Here is a 12,687-nt window from a genome sequence, read left to right as displayed (position 1 = left end):
CTGTTTTCTACCATTCTCCCCACAGAAGGACCCAATCTGTTGTGTTTGACACAACTTTAAATCTATAGCCCGAGAAAATGGTGTAGTGCTTTGCATGTGGTATGTTTTTAATTTATGCTTAACCAAATGTACATGATACTGTGTTACAGTTCTTCTCAGTTTTGTTTTTCATTCAACATTTTTTCACTCCACATCTAGCAGTGTCTAGTTCATTACTTCTGACTGCTGCCTGGTATTCTATAGTGTGCGTCTACCACACCTTCCTTACTGCTTTCTCTAGAGCTGACACCTTGATTGCCTTCAACTCCACATCACCATACCAGCTAGCACTGTTAATGCATACCTCACTTATATACATGAATATATATAAATATACATTTATGTCGTCTTTTAATTTGTCATCTCTTTTATCTGGTGAGGGGCATGGGAGGCAATGAGAACAGCATGTTTACTAACCTGTAAAATACTAATACTATCTCTGTTTATTTCATTTTTGAGACAGGGTCTTGCTGTGTCTCCCAGGCTGGGTGCAGTGGAGTGATCACTGCTTACTGCAGCCTCGACCCCATGGGCTAAAGTGATCTTTCCACCTCAGCCTCCCTGGTAGCTGGGACTACAGGTCTGTACCACCATGCCTGACTAATTTTTTTTTTTTTTTGCAGAGAGAGAGTCTCACTATGTTGCCCAGGCTGGTTTTGAACTCCTGGGCTGAAGCAATCCTCATGCCTCAGCCTCCCAAAGTGCTGGGATTATAGGCGTGAACCACCACGCCCAGCCTCTTCATTTATTTAATTAGCTACTTCTTCCAGGCTTCAGGAGACACCTTAGTTCTGATTTTGGGTTTGTGGAACAATCCATTGTCTCACTTCTATCCACACTGTAATTTTATAAAATTCAATTTATTTGCTTTTCTGGAGTAGAATTCTATTTGCAGGATGGAGGATGGAGGGGGGCCCAGCAAACAAAAAGAGATTTAAACCTTATCTCCTGATAGTTAAGTGAACGAGACAGGAAACATGACAAATGGACTTGTTATTTTGGGGGAGCCTCTTGGTGGTACAAGAAAATGTGGAGATGTCTTTGATATTTTATTTGCTTGTTGTTCCTTTGGGGTGTGTTTATCTTTCTTTCTCTAGGTGCACTCTGTTCCCCACTCTGTTTTCTGTATTAGGATTTTTTGGGCTTCCTGGTCCATTCACACATAGTCATTTACCATCAGTTCTCCCTGTTTTGGTGTTTTCACAGCTACATGATCCTTTTCTGGTATCTTATGCCTATCACACTGGAGAAGTGAACATATGCATGTGGGCTGAACCTGCCAAACAAAGATCCAAGTGTAAAGCCTAGGGAATGCTTCTGTTCTTACATTTCTCTACCCTCACTGTGGTATTGACATAGCGCTTTTGTTCCTCCAATTTTTAAAAAATTTTTGTGGGTGCACAGCAGGTGTATATGTTTATGGGGTACTTGAGATGTTTTGATACAGGCGTGACATCATTATTTCTTCAAATTTTTATTCTCCACATTTCTTTTTGATGAAAAGAGCTAATCTAATCTGTATTGACATACACCCCCCGTCCTGCCACAGTACCGATTGTCCTTAAAACAGTTATCTAAACTTACAGTGGATGCCAGAGTCGTCATGTTAGAGGTTCTTCTTCGGCTGGGTGTGGTGGCTCACGCCTATAATCCCAGCACTTTAGGAGGCCGAGGCAGGCCGATCACGAGGTCAGGAGATCGAGACCATCCTGGCTAACACGGTGAAACCCCGTCTCTACTGAAAATACACAAAATTAGCTGGGCGAGGTGGCAGGTGCCTGTAGTCCCAGCTACTTGGAAGGTTGAGGCAGGAGAATGGCGTGAACCCTGGAGGCGAAGCTTGCAGTGAGCCGAGATCGCGCCACTGCACTCCAGCCTGGGCGACAGAGTGAGACTCCATCTCAAACAAAAGCAAACAAACAAAAAAGGTTCTTAGTGAGTACCAAGCCAGCGCTGGCTGCTGCAGCTGGCTGCCAGCAACTTGTGTGGAGCCTTTCCTCCTGGGAGGCATTGCAAGACCAGATGGTGCCGGCAAGTGTTTTTCAGTCTTTACCTTGAGACATCAAGACTGGGATCAAAAGTGAGAGAACATAATCTTGTCCCTTTCCATGCATGTTACAGAAACCCCTAGCTGCCTTTGCTGCCCGCCTACAGACTGGACAGTGTTGATTTAATCTTTCTGCTTTGTGTTTTACTGAGTATAAAGTGCCGTTTTATGATTCTCCACTGTGGGGTATATGTAGTATTCCTATTTTACAGATGAGGAAATAGAGGAGTTCAGTAACTTTTTAAAGGAGACACAAAAGGAAGCCAGAGGTGACAATTTCTTGTTCTGCATTTTTTTTTTTTTTTTTGAGACAGAGTCTCGCTCTGTCACCCAGGCTGGAGTGCAGTGGTGCAATCTCGGCTCACAGCAACCTCCACCTCCTGGGTTCAAGCAATTCTTCTGCCCCAGCCTCCCAAGTAGCTGGGACTACAGGCATGCACCACCACGCCTGGCTAATTTTTGTATTTTTAGTAGAGACAGGGTTTTGCCATGTTGGCCAGGCTGGTCTTGAACTCCTGATCTCAAGTGATCTGCCCACCTCAGCCTCCCAAAGTGTCCTGCATTCTTAATATTGCAGCACACCTGTGCAGTGTCTTCAGCGTCATCCCAGCCTAAGGAGCACACTTGGGGAGAAGGTGGGGCTATAAAAATGTACTCAAGTCCATTAGATTTGCAGCAGCTGTGCAAAAATCTCATTTTAAATCCGAAAATACATACAATCTTACATTTACATTAATACATGAAAGAAAATATCACCTTTTCTTCCCTAGAAGGTGATCAAAATTTGCCCCAATTTTGGTTATTTGTGGAGTCTTCATTGTTAAGCTGTTTTCCTCCACCTTGATTATCATTTCTAAACTCTGTTAAGATCTCATTGAACATTATTAATTTGGAATTCACAATAATTCATATGTGGGAGTCCAGGTAAGAGCTGTGTTGCCAACTTTCAATGTGCAGTCATTTTTGCAAGAGAATTGCTGGCAGTCCTAGAGAAATTTGTAAGTGCTTAGAAGAATACATGTCATTTAATTCAGACTAATTTGCAATTGGCACATTAGTTATTTATGACACTGAAATTCATGGAGATTAAGATTTGATTAGCTTGTTAATGCTGCAAACAGTTAAAATTTTAGAATAATTATTTATTTATTGTTTGTGAGGCACACTTGTTCCCCTAATCTGTTCTCTCCTCGTGCATGTGGCTTACCAGGCAGCAACTGTTTCCCAGCCCCGCCTCCAGCAAGGCGTGGTCATGTGACTAAGTTTGGACCAGTGGTTGTGCACAGAGGCAATGGATGCAACTTGACTACAGATCCTCACAACTCTGAGATAAGCTGCTTTTCTACTCGCTGCCTGTTTTTCCTCTCCCGAACTGGAAGTAAGGTGCACCAGTGTTACCCATGCAGATAAGGACTATACCTCAGGGAATGGCAGAGCAATAGTATGGAAGGACATTAGGGAGGAGAGGTGCTCTGCCAACTGGAGCTGACTGGACTGTTAGTGAAATAAATTGAAGCCATTGTGTTGTGATGTTTTAGTTACAGTAACCTAGCTTATAATCTGATAGAGTAAAAATCCATGATAATGCTAATATGACCTGGCATAATTCAAATGTAGATGGAATTGGCAATTGCTGTTTCTTATCTTCCCTTTGCCCCTGTTCTCAATCTGAAGTGGGCTAATTTTTTTTTTTTTTTCGATGGAGTCTCACTCTGTTGCCCAGGCTGGAGTGCAGTGGCACAATCTTGGCTCACTGCAACCTCTGCCTCCTGGGTTCAAGTTTCTCCTGCCTCAGCCTCCCAAGTAGCTGGGATTGCAGGCGCCCACCACCATGCCCAGCTAACTTCTGTATATTTAGTGGGGACAGGGTTTCACTATGTTGACCAGTCTGGTCTCGAACTCCTGACCTCAAGTGAGCCTGCCTCAGAGTGCTGGGATTACAGGTGTGAGCCACCACCCCCAGCTAGAAGTGGGCTAAATTCTTACACAGGGTTGGTTTTGGGGACAGTTAGGAAGTGCTTGCTTCATGATCATTCGGGACTTTCTCAGGTCAATATTTTCAATATTGTCCCTTTTATTAATTTATTTTGGAGACTATACAGACAGAAAAATAATATTTTTCTTTCCCTCATATGGCAACTTCACAACATGCCCGCTAATTCTTTGACATTCCTTCCCTGGAGAGGTAGGGTCTGTCTCCCCTTGATGTTGGGCTGCTCTTTATTAATTGTTCATATCCAATTAAATGCAGCAGAAGTACAATTCAGCTCCCAGTTGGCTTCCTTGGACTCTCGACCAGTGTAAGGAGTCTGACGCCCCCAGGAAGTCATGCTATGTAGGATCCCAGGCCATATGGAGAGATCACATGTAGGCTCTCTGTTTGATGTCCCAGCTAAAGTCTCAGTCAACATCTAGCACCAATTTCCAGCACCTGAGGGCACCATCTTGCATGTCCAGCCCAGTTGAGCCTTCAGATGACTGCTGCCCCCACCAACTCATGGCAATCCTGGAACAGACCCAAGCAAGAACTATCTAGAAGAGGCCTTCCAAAATTCGTGACCCATAGAATCCATGAGCATAATGAAATAGTTTTACAACACTAACTTTATGCAGCAATAGTACCTGGAACACCTCACTATTACACCATCACATATGTTACATGGTTGAATCTTGGATTCCACTTAAACACCTTGTGGTGGAGCTTTCCCGTCAATGTTGTTTTAAGCGTAAGGACTTTACATACATTATAATACCTTATTTAATCATCGCAGCACACCTAAGAAGTAGATACAATTATTATTCCCGCTTTACAGCTCAGGAATATTGGGTGTAACAGCCCAAGGTCACACTGCTCTTAATTACTGTGCTTTCTATTGTCAGTGCTGAGAGGCTTCAGGAGTCAGAATTTTAGACTTTCATGACATACTTGAACTGACCTCGGTCAATTCCCTCCTATTGTGGTTACACAGCAGAATCTGGGCATAAGGAAATTCAGCCATGGTATGCATTAGTAATTGACAGAGTAAGGTAGAAACGTATTTCTCTAAGTGTGTGTGCTAGCCACTGTGCTGCTCTGCAAAGTCAAACCGTTTTCAACTCCTTAAAAAATTCTTTGGTATAAACTGTTATTTACTGAGTAAGCACGATGCATTTCTTTAGAGGAAAAGAATGAATCTATATTTAGCATATACCTAAACCTATATTAAAAGCATTAAAACTATATTCAAGAATACATTTATTTAAGAATCTGTGCTTTAAAAAAACCTACATTTTTGATTTCATTGAATAAGACTTCTAAGTTGTGAATTGAAAGCATTCTGTTTTATTATTAATCACCACGTTTGGTATTCCAATCTCATATACCATTCTTACTTGGGGTAACGTGTCTCAGACATGTTGCCCAACCCTAGTTTACTCATTTTCTAAACAGCATCGGCAAATGTGGAAAATGAGACGACTTATAAAGGTGAGAGATTTTAGCTTTTCTAAAAAGATTTTTCTAATGCTTAGTGCCAGAGAATGAGATTATTAAATTGGCAGTAAATAGAGTAAATGGAAACTATTTTAACATTTATGCTTGAAACACGACTTCAGTTCCAAGATGTTTTTTCTTTTTCTAATTCAAGTAAATGAAACCTATTTGGATAATTCAGTAATTTATTCTTTTTATTCATCTTGAATGTTGGGGGATTTTCCCTAGAAATAAACACAAATATATAGAGTAGGTAACAATTTGGTAACATAAAATCTAAAACAAAGAGCTTATTCAGTGATGGATATTGTTGTATGTGATTTACATGTGCAAACTCATTAAGTCCTCACCACAACTCTAGGAGGTAGATAATATATTATCCCCATTTTGTAGGTGGGGAAACTAAGGCATAAAGAAACTTCCATAGTTACTAAGTAGCAAAATTGGGGTATGAATTCAGGTAGTTAGGATTCTAGGTCTGCACTCAACACTGCACTAGCAGTTCTTAAATTTTTGGGCCTCAGATCCCTTTCACACTGTTTAAAGTACTGAGGACTCTGATGAGCTTCGTTTTTGTTGGTTGCATTTATTGATATATATATATGGTATTAGAAATTAAGAAGGAGAAAATTAAAAAATGTTTAACTCATTTAAAAGTAATAAAACCATTGCATGTTAACCCTAATGTATTTTTATAAAAAAACAACGATGTTTCCTTAAAAAAAAAAAACTATAGTGAGATGAGTGGGTTTTTTTTGTGTTACATTTTTGCAAATTTCTTTAATGTCCAGCTTAACAGGAAACAACTGGATTTTCATATCTGCTTCTGCATTCAATCTGTTGTATAATACATGTCATGCCAACCCTGGAAACTCCATAGTCTTCTGATAGGAAAACAAAAGCGAAACAGGCAAATAACATATAATTATTATTACAAAAAATGCTTTGGCTTTGCAAAGCCCCTGAAAGGGTCTTAGGGACATCCAGGCATCCTGAGATCATACTTTGAGAATTATGGCAGTACACTTTACTGCCTGTGAGTACACAGGGAGAATATCTTGGTTGAATTTTAAGTGTTCCTTAAGAAACAGTGTTTCTTCAAGTAAATCCCAGCCTGCTGTGGTAGAAGGAGCAGAGGCTGAGTAGCCAGAGACTGGGGTGCAACCCTAGTTCTGTGCATGGGAGTTCTTGACCTTCACTAAGTTCTCTCCATCTCAGGTTCCTTATCTTTAAAATGAGGCTCATTACCAATCCCTTCCAGGGTCATCCCAGGCTTTCCAAAAAATATGTGATAAGGTGCCTAACAGGTGCTGACACAAGAGGATGTCTGACCAAGTGTAGTTTTTATTTCAGATAGACTAATGATGGCCAGGGAGGAAGGAGAGGGGCCACGACCAGCAAAAAGGGAAGGAGAAGAGAGCCACCAAGGACAGATCCACAGACTCCCAGCTAGAAGCCTTTCAAGCCAGGTGTTTAGAGACTCAGATGTTCGGACTTTTAGGAATTTATTGGGGTGCATATACTGTAGATACTGTCAGACCTCCATAAGACTTGGAGGACCATCTGATAATCAAACACATTTATACTTCTAGAGAGGGACATATTCCACTCATACCGAGGCCTAGAAATAGCCTTCTCTCTGGTCAGGTTTTGATGCCAAAGGATTTACAAAAAATATTTCAGTGTTCAGAACTCTGGGATTTGGGACTGTAGATGAGGAATTGTGGACCTTATTGGGCTTCTGTGCCAGCACCAAGCTAGGGATTGTGCCCACGCCCTTTCATTTCATCCTTTCAACTCCATGAGCAAGAAGCAGACATCTAAGGATCTAGAGAGATCTTTGCCTAGTATTTGCCTTGCAATCAACTGTAGAGGACCTCAGGATTGGAGCAGTGGCTTCTGGCTTTCTGATTATGGCTGTTGCCTGCAATTTAAAGTCCTAATGTTCATTTTGTTTGAAGAGGGATGGAGGAGGAGTTAGACACATGGAGTGTGTGTGTGTGTGTGTGTGTGTGTGTTTCAAGATGAACTCAATAGCATCAACAAATAATGAGGGTACAGAAAGTTTATATTTAACTTGTTGAAAATCCACCTAGCTATGAGCCTAATTTCCTGAAGAATAAATGTAAGGTGAGATGATATGTTTTGGATACCAATAAGATCCAGTACCTGCTACGTTTATAGGGATAGAAATTGAACAAATGGCAACATTTCAAAATCTGCCAAAAAGAGCCCCAACTGATTGTTTTCATGTTTATAATCTCCAACTTACAGAATTTCACAGAGGAACAAGCCGTAAAGTTGCCTGAAGATAAGTCCTGGCTATGAATTAATGTTGAACAACATGAAAAGATTACAGGTACTTGGAAATAAACTTCTGAGGAACTCATCAGAATTTCAAATTATGCAAGTATTATGATAATACTTGAGAATCTCAAAATCATTTCAACTATCAATTTCTGTGGGATTTTATAATAATTTGCAGCTTCAATGACAAAATAATTTAAAATGATGTTTTCTAACTCTACCTAAACAATTATTCTGACTTTATAGGAAATAAATTACATTTATTTGGACATCTGTACATGTCACACACATTAATAGGTATTTTGTTGATTCCAACTTAAATACTTACATATTTCAAAATTGTAACCTCTTTAAGTTTGTCACTGTCACAAACTTGGCTTCATGGTACTTCAAATGTCCTCTCCCCAGCCAAAAAGCAGAAAATGTTGTCTGTTAAAAGGCAGGGAAGTAGAAAAATAACTTTTTATAATACCTGTCTCCAGTTAAGTAGATATGGCTGCTCTAGTGAGTTGAGAGGACTTGATTTTTCTCCTTTCTCCTCCCCTCCCCTCCTCTCCCCTTCCCTTCTTCCTTCCTTACGTTCTTCCTTCCTTCTCTTCTTCCTTCCTTCCTTTATTCTTTCCTTCCTCTTTCTTGTTATTTTACCCTTCAAAAGTGGGTTTTAAAGTTTCTATATACAATAAATCACTGCTACTTTATTGCGTTTATCATCTAGAATTCCTTCAGGAACCACAATTACAATCGCAACAATTAGTTGAACCCAAGGCTTCTCCCAGGATTCCTGGTAACTAGGGTGTGTCAGTAAAGCTGGGCTCATGGATGCCTATCTGACACGCTTACTGTGGACATGAACTCAACCACTGCACATGCTTGTAGTGGATGCGGTGGTGTGCAGCCCCGATCTCCCCTCCAGGACTCAGGCACTCATTCGCCCAGCTGCCAGGAGTGCTGGCTTTTGTTGTCTCACAAATGAGTCTGTCTTTAGGAATCCCTCCCTTAGCAGAAGAGAGCTGCCCTGCCCAAGGCCCTACCCCCTCTGCAGTTGGGGTTTGGGGGGCAGCACGCATCCTGTGGCTGGCTGGCCCCTTGCCTTGTCTAGACAACTCTGACAGCAGTCCATGGGATTGCTGAAGGCCTTTATTGCAACAGAATCATAATTCAATTTCTCCCTCTATGGAATCCTTTTTCTCTTCTTTATAGGTATTGATCCTAAAAGCACTCCCCAGTAAAAGTCCTGCATGTAAATCTCCACCTCAGACCCTGTTTCTCAGGTAAGCATTCTTAAAACCACTGGTGCTAGGAATGGTCCGAGGAAGGAGACTCTAAAATGGAATCTGGAACTGGGTCACCAGCTGACCAGCCAGCAGGGAGGACACCATAACTAGGGGTGGGTGGGTGGATTACCTACAGCCCCTGGCAGGCTGTAACTATGCAATTGTTGCAACATTCACTGTGATGTAACTGCTGGAAGGCAATGCATTGGTAAGTCTAGTATCCGAGATATCTAGGGGTTCAGGGGAAGTGGTAATTGTAAGCACAATAGAATTGGATGGCTGTTTCTGAGTGCTATAAAATGAATTAGAGAAAGGGGATGAAAGGATACAATGATTAATTACCAATTTAAGGCTAAGTGTGAAAGTCAGAGGGCCTATGGCAGTTTATAAAGAGCTTCTCATCTCCCGCAGCCAGAAGTAGAAAAAAGCCAGGATCAAGCCTAGAACTTAATTATAAGGCCAGGAGGGCTCCAGAGAAGGTTAAAATTTTCAATCCTAGTAAGTGTGCTATGCCAAGGTCAGGACCCTGACTAGGAAGGAGTGAGATGCTGAGACTTGGAATAAGGATATATGTGTTCCTGCACCAAAAATCTCGAATCTTCAGATTCCCCTCAACCGTCTGGGCCCACTGCTCCCTATTAAAGGCTAGTGCTACCCTTGCTTGAAGACAGTGCAGGAGCTTTTTCTTGCAAGATAGCGTGTTCTTAACTCAGGGTTGATCCCAACTCCATTCCTGGACACTAGGCCAGTAAATACAATGGGGATCAGCAACTGCAGTCTCCTGGCCAAATCCAGCCTGCAGTCTATTTTGGTAAATAAAGTTTTAGTGGAATACAACCACATCCATTCAATGACACATTGCCTATGGCTGCCTTCATGCTACAATGGGAGAACTGAGTAGTCACGACAAAGTCCATATGGCCCACAAAAGCAAAAATGTTTACTATCGGGTTCTTTACAGGCAAAGTTTGCAGACCCTGAACTAGAGTCAAGTACAATAAAACTTGACAGGAGAAGTGCTGATTGTGATAAGGAAGGAAAAAATAGACACCAAAGAAGATGCAAGACTGAGCCAGCAAGTACTAGCAGGAGTGGAAGAATATATATGGGATGAATCCTGAAGGGCCTGGGTTAAGAAGGATGCAATATATAGTTGGATACTGGAAACTTTATCTATGTGGGAGCACTCCCCTGAGATAGAGAATTTAGCACTCTTCTTGGTTGACTCTTAGGGTATCTTTGTTGACTCTTTTCTTTCTTAGAAATGCAATGATCAACTATGTGGAGGAGATATGTGAGAAATGCCTTAGCAGACGATGAAGAAAGAGATCAAAAGGCTCCGAGAAGCAGGAATGCTATGGTGGATATGCAGTCAGCTCTCTGTATCTGTGGGTTCATTCAACCTCGGACTGAAAATATTCAGCATTTGGGAAAAAAGTGGCATCCCATACTCAACATGTACAGACATTTTTTTCCTTGTCATGATTCCCTAGTCAATATAGTATAGTGACTATTTACATAGCATTCACATGATATTAGATATTATAAGTAATCTAGAGGTGATTTAAAGTGTATGGGAGGGTGTGTGTAGGTTATATGTAAATCCTAGGCCATTTTATATCACAGACTTGAGTATCTATAGATTTTGGTATCCAAGGTAGGTTCTGGAACCAATCCTTTATGGATGCTGAGGGACAACTGTACACTGGTTCTCCCTATCCATGGTTTTGCTTTCCACAGTTTGTTTACCCCCAGTCAACTGTGGGCTGAAAATATTAAATAGAAGATTCCAGAAATCAATAATTCGTAAGATTTAAATTGCACATTGTTCTGAGTAGTGTGATGAAGTCTTGCACTGTCCCCCGCAGGATGTGAATTGTCCCTTTGTCCAGTGGATACACACTGTCTACACTTCCCTCCAGTTAGCCGCTTCACCATCTCGGTGATCAGATGGACTGTCAAGGTATCGCAGTGCTTGTGTTCAAGGCACCCTCATTTTACCTAATAATGGCCCCAAAGCACAAGAGTGGTGATGCTGGTGATTCAAATATGCCAAAGGGAAGCCATAAAGTGCTTCCTTTAAGTGAAAAGGTAAAAGTTCTTAAGGAAAAAAAATTATATGCTGAGGTTGCTAAGATCCATGGTAAGAACAAATTTTTTACCTGTGAAATTGTGAAGAAGGACAAAGAAATTTATGCTAGTTTTGTGGTTATACCTCAAACTGCAAAAGTGCCACAGTGCATGTATAGGAAAAAACATCATATATATGGGGTTTGGTACTATTCGCGGTTTCAGGCATCCACCTGTGGGGTGGCCTTGGAATGTATTTCCCACAGATAATGGGGGCCTACTGTACTTTGTAAGACCGAACAATCTACCAGTTCACTGTATTTCACAGGGGCACCCAGAAGGCAACCTTTTACCAAAGCTGTAAGAAATGAGCTGGTGAGAGGGCAATGTGTCAATGAGAAACTCAATGGTGGCTACCCCCTCTAGGGGAGGGCTGATACTGTATATTGTGCTGGGGTTCTATATAACTGGGATGGTTCTATATAACAGCAATGGGCTTCTATATAACAGCAATGGGGATGGTAAGATCCCAGATTGATAGAGGCCGGGTGGTAGACTATAGGTAGCAGACCAAGAAGGATGCAATTATTATCATGAATGGAAAGGTTGGAGTGGCAGCCAGGAGTCCTCACCCAAAGAGAGCTGTGGAGATGGTTACTAGACCACAGTGTTATTAAGGGCAAGATACAGGGACACATAAGAATAATGCCAACACTTCACTGAAGAGTCATGGCCAATTTCCAGATCTGAGCCTGTCCTTTGACCCAGAACCTGTTGACTGGAGAGGCTGGTTTGAGGAAGGAGCCTGCTATACTATGGCAAGTGCATATGATAACAGTTCCCCCAGTCTTTACTCAAAGGGATCTGTGGCCACTTACTTGGGTAACTGTTCAATGGGAAAAAGGGCAATCCTAGATATTTCCAGGACTCTTGGGCACAGTCCAGTCTCCACTGGTATTCAGGAAGTTTTGTTTCATCCAGGCCCCTTGCTGAAGCGGGAGCTTATGAAGAGTAAGAAATAAGAAGTCCAGACCTAGTTGATTTCACAAGGGATTCTTTGACTCCATGGATCCACCTGGTGGTCATTTATTCAGTCTCTGGATGTATAATTGAAATCCGTAGTAGTCAGCAGAATCTTCTCATTAGTTCCTTGGTTTGTAGGGCCAACCAGTATGGTCTGTAGTGAAGAGGGCTACATAGAAGCCTCTGAAACTTTCTTACCATGGCCAAGAGAATAAATTTTAAAAAAAATCACATCCAGGGGAATGGCCAAGAAATCTGGCACTCTAAACATGCTCAACACTACAAGTGGTCCCCATCATGTCCCCATTTAATTATCACTCTGTCCCCCTTCAGAACCAGGGGTCCTGATAATTGACAGTGGATCTCCATGAAGTCAAGTAATTACTTAATATATCTATTACCACTACCAAATGTCCAACCTGCCAGCAACAGAAACCAACACTGAGCTCTTCAAC

The 12,687-nt window shown here is 41.6% G+C and overlaps 1 long non-coding RNA gene across 1 annotated transcript; it reads left to right on the top strand.

Moving 5' to 3' along the window:
- The first annotated feature begins 8,874 nt into the window (after positions 1-8,874).
- Positions 8,875-11,102, top strand: LOC134810057 (uncharacterized). The gene is made up of 3 exons (XR_010157167.1): positions 8,875-9,136; positions 10,402-10,597; positions 11,008-11,102. It is a non-coding gene; the product is annotated as an uncharacterized LOC134810057 (long non-coding RNA).
- Positions 11,103-12,687: the final 1,585 nt, after the last annotated feature.

This window comes from Pan troglodytes, chromosome 4 (genome assembly GCF_028858775.2).
Source record: "Pan troglodytes isolate AG18354 chromosome 4, NHGRI_mPanTro3-v2.0_pri, whole genome shotgun sequence".
NCBI lineage: Eukaryota > Metazoa > Chordata > Mammalia > Primates > Hominidae > Pan > Pan troglodytes.
This window is presented reverse-complemented; position numbering and strand designations above follow the sequence as displayed.